Raw genomic sequence first — 12,090 nt, forward strand, 5'->3', positions numbered from 1 at the left:
AGATGAATAGTAACTCTCCCAGAGAAGATTGGAACCAGAGATGATGGAATGGTTGATGACACAAACAAATGATAAATAAAAAATGAAGCAGATGAGGAACAGAAACAAAAATTAGGGCTGACCTTTATTAGCTGTCCCTAATCTTCCCCTACATCTTTCCCAGAACTAACCTAGAATTAACCCAGTTAAAATTTTAATTGTAATTTTATTCGAGTGTGGGGACTTTTTTTCTGAAAAAGATCATAACAGATGAGAGCAGAAATGTCCTGGAGTTTAACTAAATAAATTGTGAGATTTACTATTTGGTTGACTTTGCCGTTTCCTGGTATCCTTGTCCAAGCTACTATAAATCGTAGCTCAGCTTTTATTTACTAGCTCTCAATAAGTCTGTATCTGAGTATTATGTTTATAACATGTATAACCCGTCATTTCTAAATATTAAGAATGTGCAAGGTGTAAAAATAGTTTTTATGGTGGACTGCATGTGTTACATGTGTTAAGGATGTATTAAGCTTTGGTCACATGACCTTGCTTCTGCTATAAGAGAGTTCAGAGAGAGGAGTTTGCTCTTCCCCTGGTTAGAACTGATCACTGCAAATCCAAGCCCAACTCTCTCCCCAAATGGCTGAAATCAGTCTAAACTAGTTAGTTGTAATCTGGTCCTGACCGGAGAAGTGTGAACATCTAGTAAGAACAATGTTCCCTCTAAGCTTAAGCCACTGCTGAGAGGGATGGCAAAAGTGCTGGGCAATAGTCAGCCAAATCAAAAACTTGACACAGGAACATCGCTACCTTAGTCTAAGGCTATGTTTACAGACAGTATTTTTGGTCAGTATTTTGCAACCAAAACGGGGAGTGGATTGAAAACACAGAAAGGCTATGTTCACACAATATTGAAATTAAGTGCATGGCTGCAATTTAATGGCAAATAACAATGGCGGCCATCCACTCAATTTCAACATTGTGTGAACAGATCCTTTCTGTGTTTTCATCCACTCCTGGTTTTGGTGGCAAAATACTGACCAAAATATTGAGCAAAAATACTGTGTGTACATATAGTCTAAAAGTCAATGTAGCATAACACAATGTAGCATGCCATAAGAAATCTATTCATTTATTGGCTATGTTCACACAACGTCAAAAAAAGAGAAAAGATGTCCACTTTTTCTATTTAAAAAGATGTCCGCGATTTAACTGATTGCAATACATTGAAGTCAATAGGATTACGGACGTCCAATGCGCACAGTGTATAAAATGGCAAATGTTATCTGCGCGGAGGTCAAAATAATAATCCTGACAATTATTTTTGGACGTCTTTTGCAAACAGCGATCGTTATTTTTTTAGTTGTTCACACACAGATTCTCTTTTTTTTCACAGTTTTTACTATTAAATTCAATGGACTTTTTAATTAAAGACACATCCAAAGGCCAATTAGTCCACCTGAACTAGAATAATGTACAAGCTGCTATTATTGCACTGACGGGCGGCCAATACTCAAAATAACGGACGTAATTTTGGACTCAAAATGACGGGCGTCATTTTAAAAATTATAAACGGAAAAGAAAAAACGCTGTGGGAACATAGCCATTTATTGTTATGGCAGTGCAATGAATGGTAAAAGCTTGTGCATCATTGTTTATGCAATCATATAATGCAATAATATAACAATAGGCCCATTCATAATATAATGACCATAAAGCTATGCCACATAGCTGATTATTACATAAGTAGTCCCCCTATGTTACTACCACATAAATGTGAGCCTTGTGCTATTGGGGCTACATGATGCGCCAAAAATAAAATCACTAGAAGTTTTTACTAGTCGTGGTCCGTATAACAAAGAAATCTTTTTCCTCTTTTTCCTCCCTTCCTCCCACCTCCTTCTCTTTTCCCCTCTGCTTCTCTTGCTCTTTTTCCCGATATGGATGTGTTTTATCCACTCTTCCTCTGTTAGGTGCATTTGTGCTTCTTGTTGGGATTTTATGTGATGTACCCTCAGAGGTGTTATATCGGAGGGACGTCCAGTCACTTGCAAGGTGTTGTGGTCTGACACCACTCCAGTGGTCGATGGCCGAGATACAGCCAGACCTTATTACATTGTCAGGTGATGCCAGTGCCTGGTGGGCATACAGGTGTGATGGCACGCCTGTTTTTAGTGTGTAAGGCCGGTTGTACCCTTTTCCCCTGTGGTCAGTGTCCTGCCGGGCTGCTACCGGGTCCCTTGGGATAATGTCAGAGGTATCCAGAGCGGTCTAGTGACCCTCCCGGATAGTAGGACCCGCCACCCACAGAAAGGGGAAGTGTCCCAAGGTTGCGGTGTAGGTGGTGACAAATGATCACGGACTCTCAAGATAAGATTGAGTTGGTTTACTACTTGTAAATGTGCAGCAAGTAATACAGAAGATTGTTGATATACACTTGACAAAGTTCCAATAATGACTTAAATGTAAGACAACCAGATCTGTAGGATAAGTGCTGAGCAGGAGATAGTTGTGTCGGTAAAGTTGTGTTGAGGTAGAGTAGCAGAGAAGAGGATGCCGTGAGAGGCTCAACCCATGTAGTAGTGTGCTCTGACGGGATGTTGAAGGATAAAGTAGAATACTTGTAGAAGAAGAAGAACACCTGTGCCTGTGTATTGACCCTTGTTTTAGTCTTCACACAACCTTATGCCCACTAGCTTTAGCTGAACTGTACTAATGGGTGACACAGGCCCCAGACCTTGTTACCTGGGTTGAGCGGAATGCTGAGGGTTCCCTGCTGACACCCGCACTGCGAGGTGAAGTTAATAGGCTTACTTCAACTTTGTTCCACCTGGATCAGTTCCTGGCTTTATGGCTCTATAGTGGATACTGTCCTGCTCTGTGACTTCTTCTAATCCACGGCGTGGGTTGAGGTTGTCTCTGGCTAGTCCTCTCCTAAGAGGTTTAACACTGCATAGTGCTTTGTGAGGGTACTTGTGAGAAGGTTGGTAACAGTGTGCTCTCCTGCCTCCCACTCATGCGGGGTACTGGCTAAGACTGAACTTTGGGGACCTGGCAGAGGGCCGGGGCCCGGTCAAGACTGCTGTGGAGAGCTATCTAGCTTGCGTCCTTTCTCCACACCATCCCGAACGGGAAGCTCTTGCTCCTCCTCCACCCATGGGGCTAACTTCCTCTACAGCGTGTAGGGTGCACTGTAATTGGGTGAAAAGAGTGCAACAGAAGATCAGAGAGGAGAGGTGATAGGAGAGAAGAAACCAGAAATCCTACTGGTCTACAGATTCTGGTGCTTACAAACACAATAACCCTTTGCGATCCTTCAGCTGTGCAGCTTCCACACACTAATACATAATACAGCGACATCTAGTGGTCAACTCTTAATACTACTTTTACTATAATGAGACCACAAAAAGTACAGACTTTTGCGAAGGGTGTATGCAATAGTAACACCCCTAGTGGGACACCACACTTACTCAGGTTTTATATGTTTGGCTATGTTCACACAACGTCAAAAATAGAGAATAGGCGTCCGCTTTTGCTATTTTAAAAAATGTCCGATATTGTCGTGATTTAACTGACTGCAATGCATTACATTTCAGTCAATGAAAAGACGGACATCCAATGAACACATTGTATTGAATAACGGACGTTTTTACCGCAGACGTCAAAATAAAGATCATGTTCATTATTTTCGGACATCTTTTGCAAACAGCGGAGGTTTTTTATTAGTTCTTCACACACAGATTTTCTCTTTTCACCGTTCATTTTCGTTTTTACTAGTAAATTAAATGGACTTTTCAATTAAGCCACATCCAAAGGCCAATTAGTAACCACAAACTAGAATATTGTACAAACACCATTCATTGCACTAATGGAAGGCAAGACGTCTGTTATTTTAGACTCAAAATGACGGACGTCATTTTAAAGGAGCTGAAAAAACAATGTGTACACATAGGGAGGCATTTATTAAGTCCGGCGTTTTTTACGCCGGACGTAAAAATGCCCCCGCAGCTCCGGCGCTACGGAGATTTATGTAGAGGCGGACTGCCTCTACATAAATCCCGTGCGCGCCGTTGCGCACCGCCGAAAACCTACGCCAGCTGAGGACTGGAGTAGGTTTTCGGCGTACATTTTGGCGGAACGGATGATAAATCGCGCGGACTCTGAGTCCGCGCCCTCCGTTCCGCCCACTCTCCGCCCCTTTTCCGCCCCCTTTCCGCCCCCTGGCGTACTCGGCGGAAAGTGCCGATTTGCGAATATTTTATTCGCAAATCCGCCATTTTTGCTTTAAAAAAGACGCAAATCGGCACTTTCCGCCGAAAATCATCCATTCGCCGGATGATACATGTGGCCCATAGCCTTTTGGTGGAAGGGGATTGATGGAGGGGAGGGGGGGGGGTTCCCCCCAGGCATGTTTCATTTTACTTGTGGGACCAATGTTTGTGTTATCTTTCTGGCCTGCTAAAGGTATACCTACCCCATCTGTTTGGTTCTCCTCTGTCCAAAAGTCTTGGTTAAATAAAGTATAAAATAAAATATGACACAATTAAAACAGAAAGCAAAGTATTTTATGTTGAGATTGTGAACATTCGGTTACAATATCATAAAGATATGGTAAAAAAAAAACTTGAATATTTTTATAATACCAATTCTAACATGATGCACTTAATTTATGCAACTTATATCATAGCAAAATAATATAACATAATAAAAATCTTGGCATTTAAACAGGGACCTTATACATCTGGACTTATACAAACAAATGGTCTTGGTCCTAATTCTTTACAGCAACCACCATCTCTTTTATACATTTAGTGGGCACATGAGGAAGCTTTGTATATTTACAATGTACCAGAAACCACTGATTCTGAAATAAATGGGAACAATATGACTGTATTCCGCTATATGTCATATGGAGGATGGAGACTAGAATAACTGGGGCCTGACTTCATACTTAAAGGGATTATCCAGACTTTCTACCAGAAACTGCACCACTCTTTGTGATCAATTAGCGTATGGTGTTGCAGCTCAGTTACATGCCTCCTACTTGGGTTAACCCCTCCCCAGCTGCAGCTAGTCACCCACCTCTAAATTATAGTCGGTATAGATTATAATTTAGAAGTGGCTGACTGGCTGCAGCTGGTAAGCCCTGCTGCGGTCAGGCAGGGGTTAAAATTTTCCAGTGTATAAGACGACTTTTAATCCCCTGAAAATCTTCTTAAAACTCAGGGGTCGTCTTATATGCTCAGTCATCTTATACACCGGAAAATACGGAAAATAGTCTTAAATAATAAAAGCACAAGAATAATAATGGAGTGAATACACCCAAGAATCTTGAATCTTGTATTCACGCTATTGAATAGGAACCAATCATTTTAGACGTAAAACTTTAAAGCTCCCTAGCCGCAGTGTATCTAGCCCATTTGAGAGTTTAGGCCTGCCCGAGCACCTGACAGCATATTAGTACTAAATCTAAACCCCATGTAATCCATTTCAGGATACTGTCCAATAATAAGGTTATTATTATTCCTTTACTACATCCCACCAAACATGGTACAAATACTAAGAACAGCCAAGTGACGCTGTGTCTTTAAATAAAATGGCTCCTGCTAATTTCATACAACACCTTTTACCTCATACATTGCCACAGAATTTACATTATAAGAAAAGTATTGTATAATAACTATAAGGCTATGTTCACACTACATACAAGTACAGCCATTGTTGCCATTGGCAACAAAGGCCGTACTTTTAGCGGGGTGGAACAATGCCTTATTTTCAATTAGATCCCGGCCGGAGCGTATACACATCATATACGCTCCGGCCGGGATCCCATGTGGTGCCGCAAAGAACTGACATGTCAGTTTGCGGCCGTAGGAAACCCTGTCAGTTCACTCAGTGAAGCGAGCGGCTCCGGCCACTCGCTTCACTGTGTGCTATTGGAAGCCCTGATGCGGGCGCGCGCTGACGCGCCCGCATCAGAGCTCTGCGGACGGAAAGATCATCCGGCCGGTACTTAAGTACCAGCCGGGATGATCCGGGCAGAGACCAGCCGTTCTGTGACCTGGCCGGTTCACAGAACAGCCGGTCCCATACGCCGTGTGAACATAGCCTAATACTGCGCTCTAAATTGCTCCCTGCACTCATGAACATTTTCCTAAGGACACAATCTCTCATATGAATACATGTTATGGTATGCTATTTTTCAGATCACAGACGCGGTAAGAAGCATATCTCATAGCTGGGGGGGATATGTCCAAGCCCGGTACCTACGGGAACGACTGAGATCTTCTCGGGGGGCACCGGTGACTTGATCATGAAGTTCTGCAATAACGTGGTAATAAAAATAAAGATCTCCACAACTGCCAAGTTCTTGCCCGGGCATATTCTCCTACCTGAAAAACATGACAGTAAATGTATAGACAGACATGTACAATAGTGATATTTTCTGTATTGTATTATATATGCAATTGTGGTGTCCTACCACAGGTGTTACAGTTTTATACACTCTTCGCAAAAGTCTGTACTTATTGTACTTGTGTGGTGATGAAAGTAGTACTAAAGTTCACCCCTAGATGTCGCTGTATTGTATATGTGTATTTGGAAGCCGCATAGTTGAAGGATATAAAGGGTTATTGTGCCTCTATGTGCCACCTAAATCTGTAGACCGGTAGGATTATTGTTTTCTTCTCTCCTATAAGCTTTCCTCTTATTTCTTCTGTTGCACCCTGCACCCATTCACAGCGCACGTTAGTTACGCAGGAGGAAGTGAGTCACGCGGAACACAGGAAGAGTAAGTCAGTCTTAGCTAGAGCCCCGTATGGAAAGGACTCAAGACAGTTCACCTCTAACAACCTTCTTACAAGTAACGCTACACAGCACTATGCACTGTTAACCCCCTCTTAGGAAAGGACAAGCCCAAGACAACCTCAACCCACGCTGTGGACTAGAAGAAGTAAGAGAGCAGGACAGTATCCACTAAAGCCAAAAAGCTAGGAACTGATCTAGATAGAGGAAAGTTGCAATAAGCCTATGAACTCTTTCTCGCAGCGCGGGTGTCAGCAGGGTCTCAGCATTCCGCTCATCCCAGGTAACAAGGTCTGGGGCCTGTGTCACCCTTTAGGAAGGTTTAGCCGAGTCTAATGGGCCTAAGGTGGTGTGAAGACTAACTCAAAGTCAATACACAGGCACAGGTGGTGTTCTTCCTCTTTTTCTTAGTATTCTACCTCATCTTCCAACATCCCAGCAGAGCACAGTACTACATGGGTTGGGACTCTCACGGCAACCTCCTCTTTACTACTCTGTTTCTTCGTCAGCACCACTATATCCTACACTGCACTTCTACCACGGATCAGGTTGCTGTATTGTCAACTATTTATTCAGAACTATTGTCAAGTGTGTTATCAAGTGCTTTATCCAGAGAAACCTCATACTGTTGATTCTGTATGCCCTTCTGCACATTTGCAACTAGTAAACCAGTCTTCCGTACGTTAAAAAGACTCTCACTATCCACCGAGACAGCACACACCACAACCTTGGGACACTTCCCTTTCCGTGGGTGGCGGGTCACTAAACCACTCTTGCCATCCGTGAAAACTCTAACCCAAGGGACCCAGTAGCAACCCGGCAGGACACTGAACACAGGGGAAAAGGGTACAACCAGTCTTCAAAAATAAAAGCAGGCGTGCCATCACACCTGTGTGCCTCACTAGCACTGGCATCACGTGATAACATTCCAAGGTCCTGCTGTATCTCGGCCAACCACCTCCGGCGAGGAGTCACACCCGACCACCTAGCAAGTGATCGGGTGATCCTCCGATATACCACCACACCGGGGGCTCACCACACAATTATTTTAATAGGTGCCGTGTAACACTTGTAGAGCTGCCCACAGATTTCCACAGCAATAGCCACTGATCAACAGGGGATTAACCAGACCAATATCAATCAGATAACCACCATTCATAGAAGGGAGTGATTCATAGGTGTATTCTCATATTTTAACATAATGGCAGTACAATAGGATAGCCTGCACACACAATCACTGACTGACACGTGACTGGCTAAGAAGCCTTTCACTCCTGGGATGAGTTTGTCTCAGAAGTGGAGGCGGCTGCAATCAGTGGGGGTCCATTAGGAGAACACAGGGGGAGCACCAGGAGAACTGGGTTCGGAAAAATCCAGATAATCTTACAACAGTGGTGGATTGCTTGGCACTCCAAACTCAGGTGGATTCCTTGGCACTTTGAACATAGCACAGTCATTCCACTTCAAGAGGTGGAGATTCCCAAAATTATTGTCGACCAGATATGCATTTCAACAGTTATTCAGGCCTGATGATGAGGATGGTTAACACTTGAAACACGTTGCACCATTGCACTGCCAGGGAAATCGGAAGGTGGATGGCAGAAGCCTCCTCATACACCTACAAGCCCACAATAGAGTTGTGCCTAATACCTACGACCTAACCAGGATTCTGTGCACATGTACAACCTCAGGCTATGTTCACACTATGTATCTTCCCGGCCGTAGTGCGAATAGCGAATATACGCACGTAGTTTTGAGGTTGATGCGTTTGCTTGAAAGTATACGATATACGGCCGCACAATGCACACTACGGCTTACGGCCAGATCGTATGCGGCGCCGTGAAAAATCAACAAGACCATTGTTTGAGGACGGAAATGTTCCAACTCACGGCCGTGGATTTTAATGCGGTCCCGTACGAAGTACTGATTTCAGCCAAATTGAACTTGATTTTTCGATCCAAAAGGTTCTGTGAGTTTTATTGGGCTGGGCGAAGATTTCCAAGTAAATGACCTGTTTCAGATCACTTCGAAACAAGCTAGGGAAGCATAACTGTACTGCGGGCGTATGTTCGCGGTTCATACACATCCGTCCGCATGTCGATCTTTCCCACGCCCGTAGTTTCAGCCGCACATGTACGGCGGTGTACGAAATGCGGCCGGAATCGTACGCAGTGTGAACATAGCCTAAACATACACATCTCACAGGGTTCATGAGTCTGCACATGCAGGGCCGTTGTGTTTCCTTTTTTTTTTCTTTTCATGTGAACTTCAGAAAAGTTTGGTTCTGTAACAAATGAAACTTTTTGCAAAGTTTGTAATGAATCTTAGGTCGTAAAGTTCAGTTCCCTCATCTCCACTCTTAACCCATAAGATGCTGGCATGTCATGGTGCTGTTAAGAGTGTGTGAAGTGGGTTTGGAAACCAGGCCCGCTCCATACCAAGTGTTTGGGCACGGAGTGATTCCCTGGCTAATAAGTGTTTAAACAGTATCAATGAGTGTAGTAGGAGGACAGATTGGCTTCCTGCGAAATAGCTGCCACGACTGATCTATTGAGTGCTGATCTGATGGATCAGTGTAATACTGTATTGTTATGTATTACATTGAGTTGTATGAGCAATCGAGCAGTGGCTTATAGAAGTCCTGGAGAACAAGTCTAAAGTAGCATGCAGCGGTGCATTCCACTCACGTGCTCACAGCGATCTCCCACCACTGGCTCCATTATCCACTATGAGGCCACTGAAGGAGATGATTAACAGCTCATTCTCCTGATCGGGAGGGGTCCCAGCAATGGCAACCTGACTGATCAAAACTTTTGACAAGTCCCTGTGACATACCAAAAGAAAGTAGGGTCCAAGAGCACTGTGGATAGGAGTCCAAAGGCAAGTGTTGAAATAGATGCACGCTAGCTTACCACCAATCCCAAATGCCAATATGTCAATGTGAAAGAGCAAGTAGTGCTCTCAAAGAACCCACCAAAAAATCACCCAATTCAGCTGATCCTCACCTGCAGAAAATGGCATCAGGGCCTCTTTCTTTATAACTTTCCCATTTTCATCCAAAAAGTTTTGGGGGTCAAAATTCTCAGGATTACTGAACTGTGTCTTGTCATTGTGCACACCAGTGAGTAATGGGATGAAAACTGTTCCCTGTGGTTAGGATAATAATCAATACAATCAGTAGATTGTTTTTTTGAATTTTTTGTCTATTTAACTTAAATTGATATTTACCTTCTTAAATGTATAATTGCGAATCTGAGTATCTGCGGTTAATTCATGGGGAAGAGACAGGGGTGTCACATCAGCATATCGCTGGACCTCAAATATGAAAGCTTCTGTGTAAGGCATGTTGTGTCTGTCCTCATAATTTGGTGGACGTCGGCCAATTACATTGTCTATTTCGCTGTAGACCTTCTCTGAGAAAAGGAAAACAAAATGTATATATCATTGCACATGCTTTTACATATCTGTCCGAATGTATTTACTTACCTGCTACACTCGGATGTTTCATGAGAAGTAGTAATGTATATCTCAAAGTGGGGCTCACAGTTTCCGTTCCACCAGTGAACAAGACTAAAGCGCACATCACTAAAGTATTGGGATTGTAGAATGTTCCTTCATTCTTCTTTTCCTGTGTTTGAAGACATGATGCAGATGATTGAATGTACTGTACAGTTAAACCTATCCTCTAGATGAAAACTTTGTTGTGGCAAATTTTAGTAAAGATTTCTTTCTGACAATGAAACCTATTGGCAACAAGTGTGCGGGCTGTGGCTGCTGGAGAGCATGATGGCAGGGGGACACTGAGGGACACAGGGCACTGGAAGGACACTGAGCATCCCTCTGCCATCATCCTCTCCAGCAGCCACAGCCCGCACAGCTCTGGGAGTTGGGTCGTGACATCACCATGTTATCCAGGAAGTGACATCACCATTTTATCCAGGAAGTGAAGCCTTGATGCAGTAGTACGTGCAGGGAAAAAAGCGCTTTATAAGCATTTCCCGTAATAAGTGTATATTGGTAATCTGTATAACTTTTGGGGGGCAATACAATACTTTAATAAAAAATTTCGCCATACTTCTCCTCTAAGTCAGGAATTCAGCCAACTCTGTTTCCTTCCCTATATACTATAACCCTTCCCAGTGAGAGGGAGACAGAATTGGCTAAATTCCTGGCTAGAGTGTCCTGTCCAGAGGAACAAGAAGTTTATTAAAGGATGTAAACCAGACAACTGTGCAGACAGTTTGCATTTAAAAAAAAAAAAAAAAAAAAAAAGCAGAAGGGAAGCATTCAGGAGCCTAGAAAGGTAGTGTCACAGACGCAACGGCGTCCCATGCTCCAGGCCACCACCACTCCGCTTTCCCCCACACTCTGGTTCCAACGGACACCGGAGCCCACGCTGTTTCTTCGGCCCCACAGGGCACCTTACATTTCTGCTCTCCTGCCCTTTCTCCTCTTTGTTAGTGTGCGCTTCTCTGCCTTCTAGGGCGCGAGTGCATCGGCTCTCGGTGAATTAAAGGGACAGTAAATTCCTAATTGGTTGTGCAATTAATCACCTTCCCTATAAAGTTGCACCTGCCATGTCATTCCCTGTTGGAGCCTCTGCAGGCTTCCTAACATGTGGTCCCAGCTCTCTTGTGATTCCTGCTCGTGATTCCTGCCCATGATTCTTGCCCGTGATTCCTGCCCATGATTCTTGCCCGTGATTCCTGCCCGTGATTCTTGCTCGTGATTCCTGCCCATGATTTCTGTCCATGATTCCTGCACATGATTTCTGCTGCACCTCGCCTACTGCCACTAGCAAGCCAAGCCAGGGGTAGTGACCTTGGGGTCCGCTGCCGCAGCAAGGTTATCCCTTCTTGCGGTGGGCACTGATGAAGACCAGCGGCCCCTTGGACTCTGCTCCCTGGTGCGGCTTACGCCATCGCTAGCGGAGATACAGCAGATCCACGACTCCAGCATTACAGGTAGTAAAATGACTTTATTTACCAATATATGTTGATTTGTTGGACAGCTAAAAATAAAGCTTACAACATTGGCCAGGCCCTTTAAAGTTACCTGACAGTGTTGCTGTAGTGGGACTTCACTAAGGGTGCCTTCACACCTACCGTATCGCAGTAGAAAATCCGCTGCGGATCCGCAGCAGATCCGCAGCGGATTTAACTAAATGAATGAACACCGCACTAAATCCGCACTTACAAATCTGCTGCGGATCCGCAGCGGATTTGACAGTGCGTATTTAATGCTGTGTTCATTCATTTATTTAGATCTGCTGCGGATCTGCTGCGGATCCGCAGCGGATTTTCT

The 12,090-nt window shown here is 44.0% G+C and overlaps 1 pseudogene; it reads right to left on the bottom strand.

The window, feature by feature from the left end:
• Nucleotides 1-5,899: 5,899 nt before the first annotated feature.
• The window catches only part of LOC138766115 (cytochrome P450 2F2-like), a 41,090-nt pseudogene continuing 34,899 nt past the window's right edge, over nt 5,900-12,090 (bottom strand).

The sequence above is a fragment of the Dendropsophus ebraccatus genome, chromosome 10 (assembly GCF_027789765.1).
Source record: "Dendropsophus ebraccatus isolate aDenEbr1 chromosome 10, aDenEbr1.pat, whole genome shotgun sequence".
Lineage (NCBI taxonomy): Eukaryota > Metazoa > Chordata > Amphibia > Anura > Hylidae > Dendropsophus > Dendropsophus ebraccatus.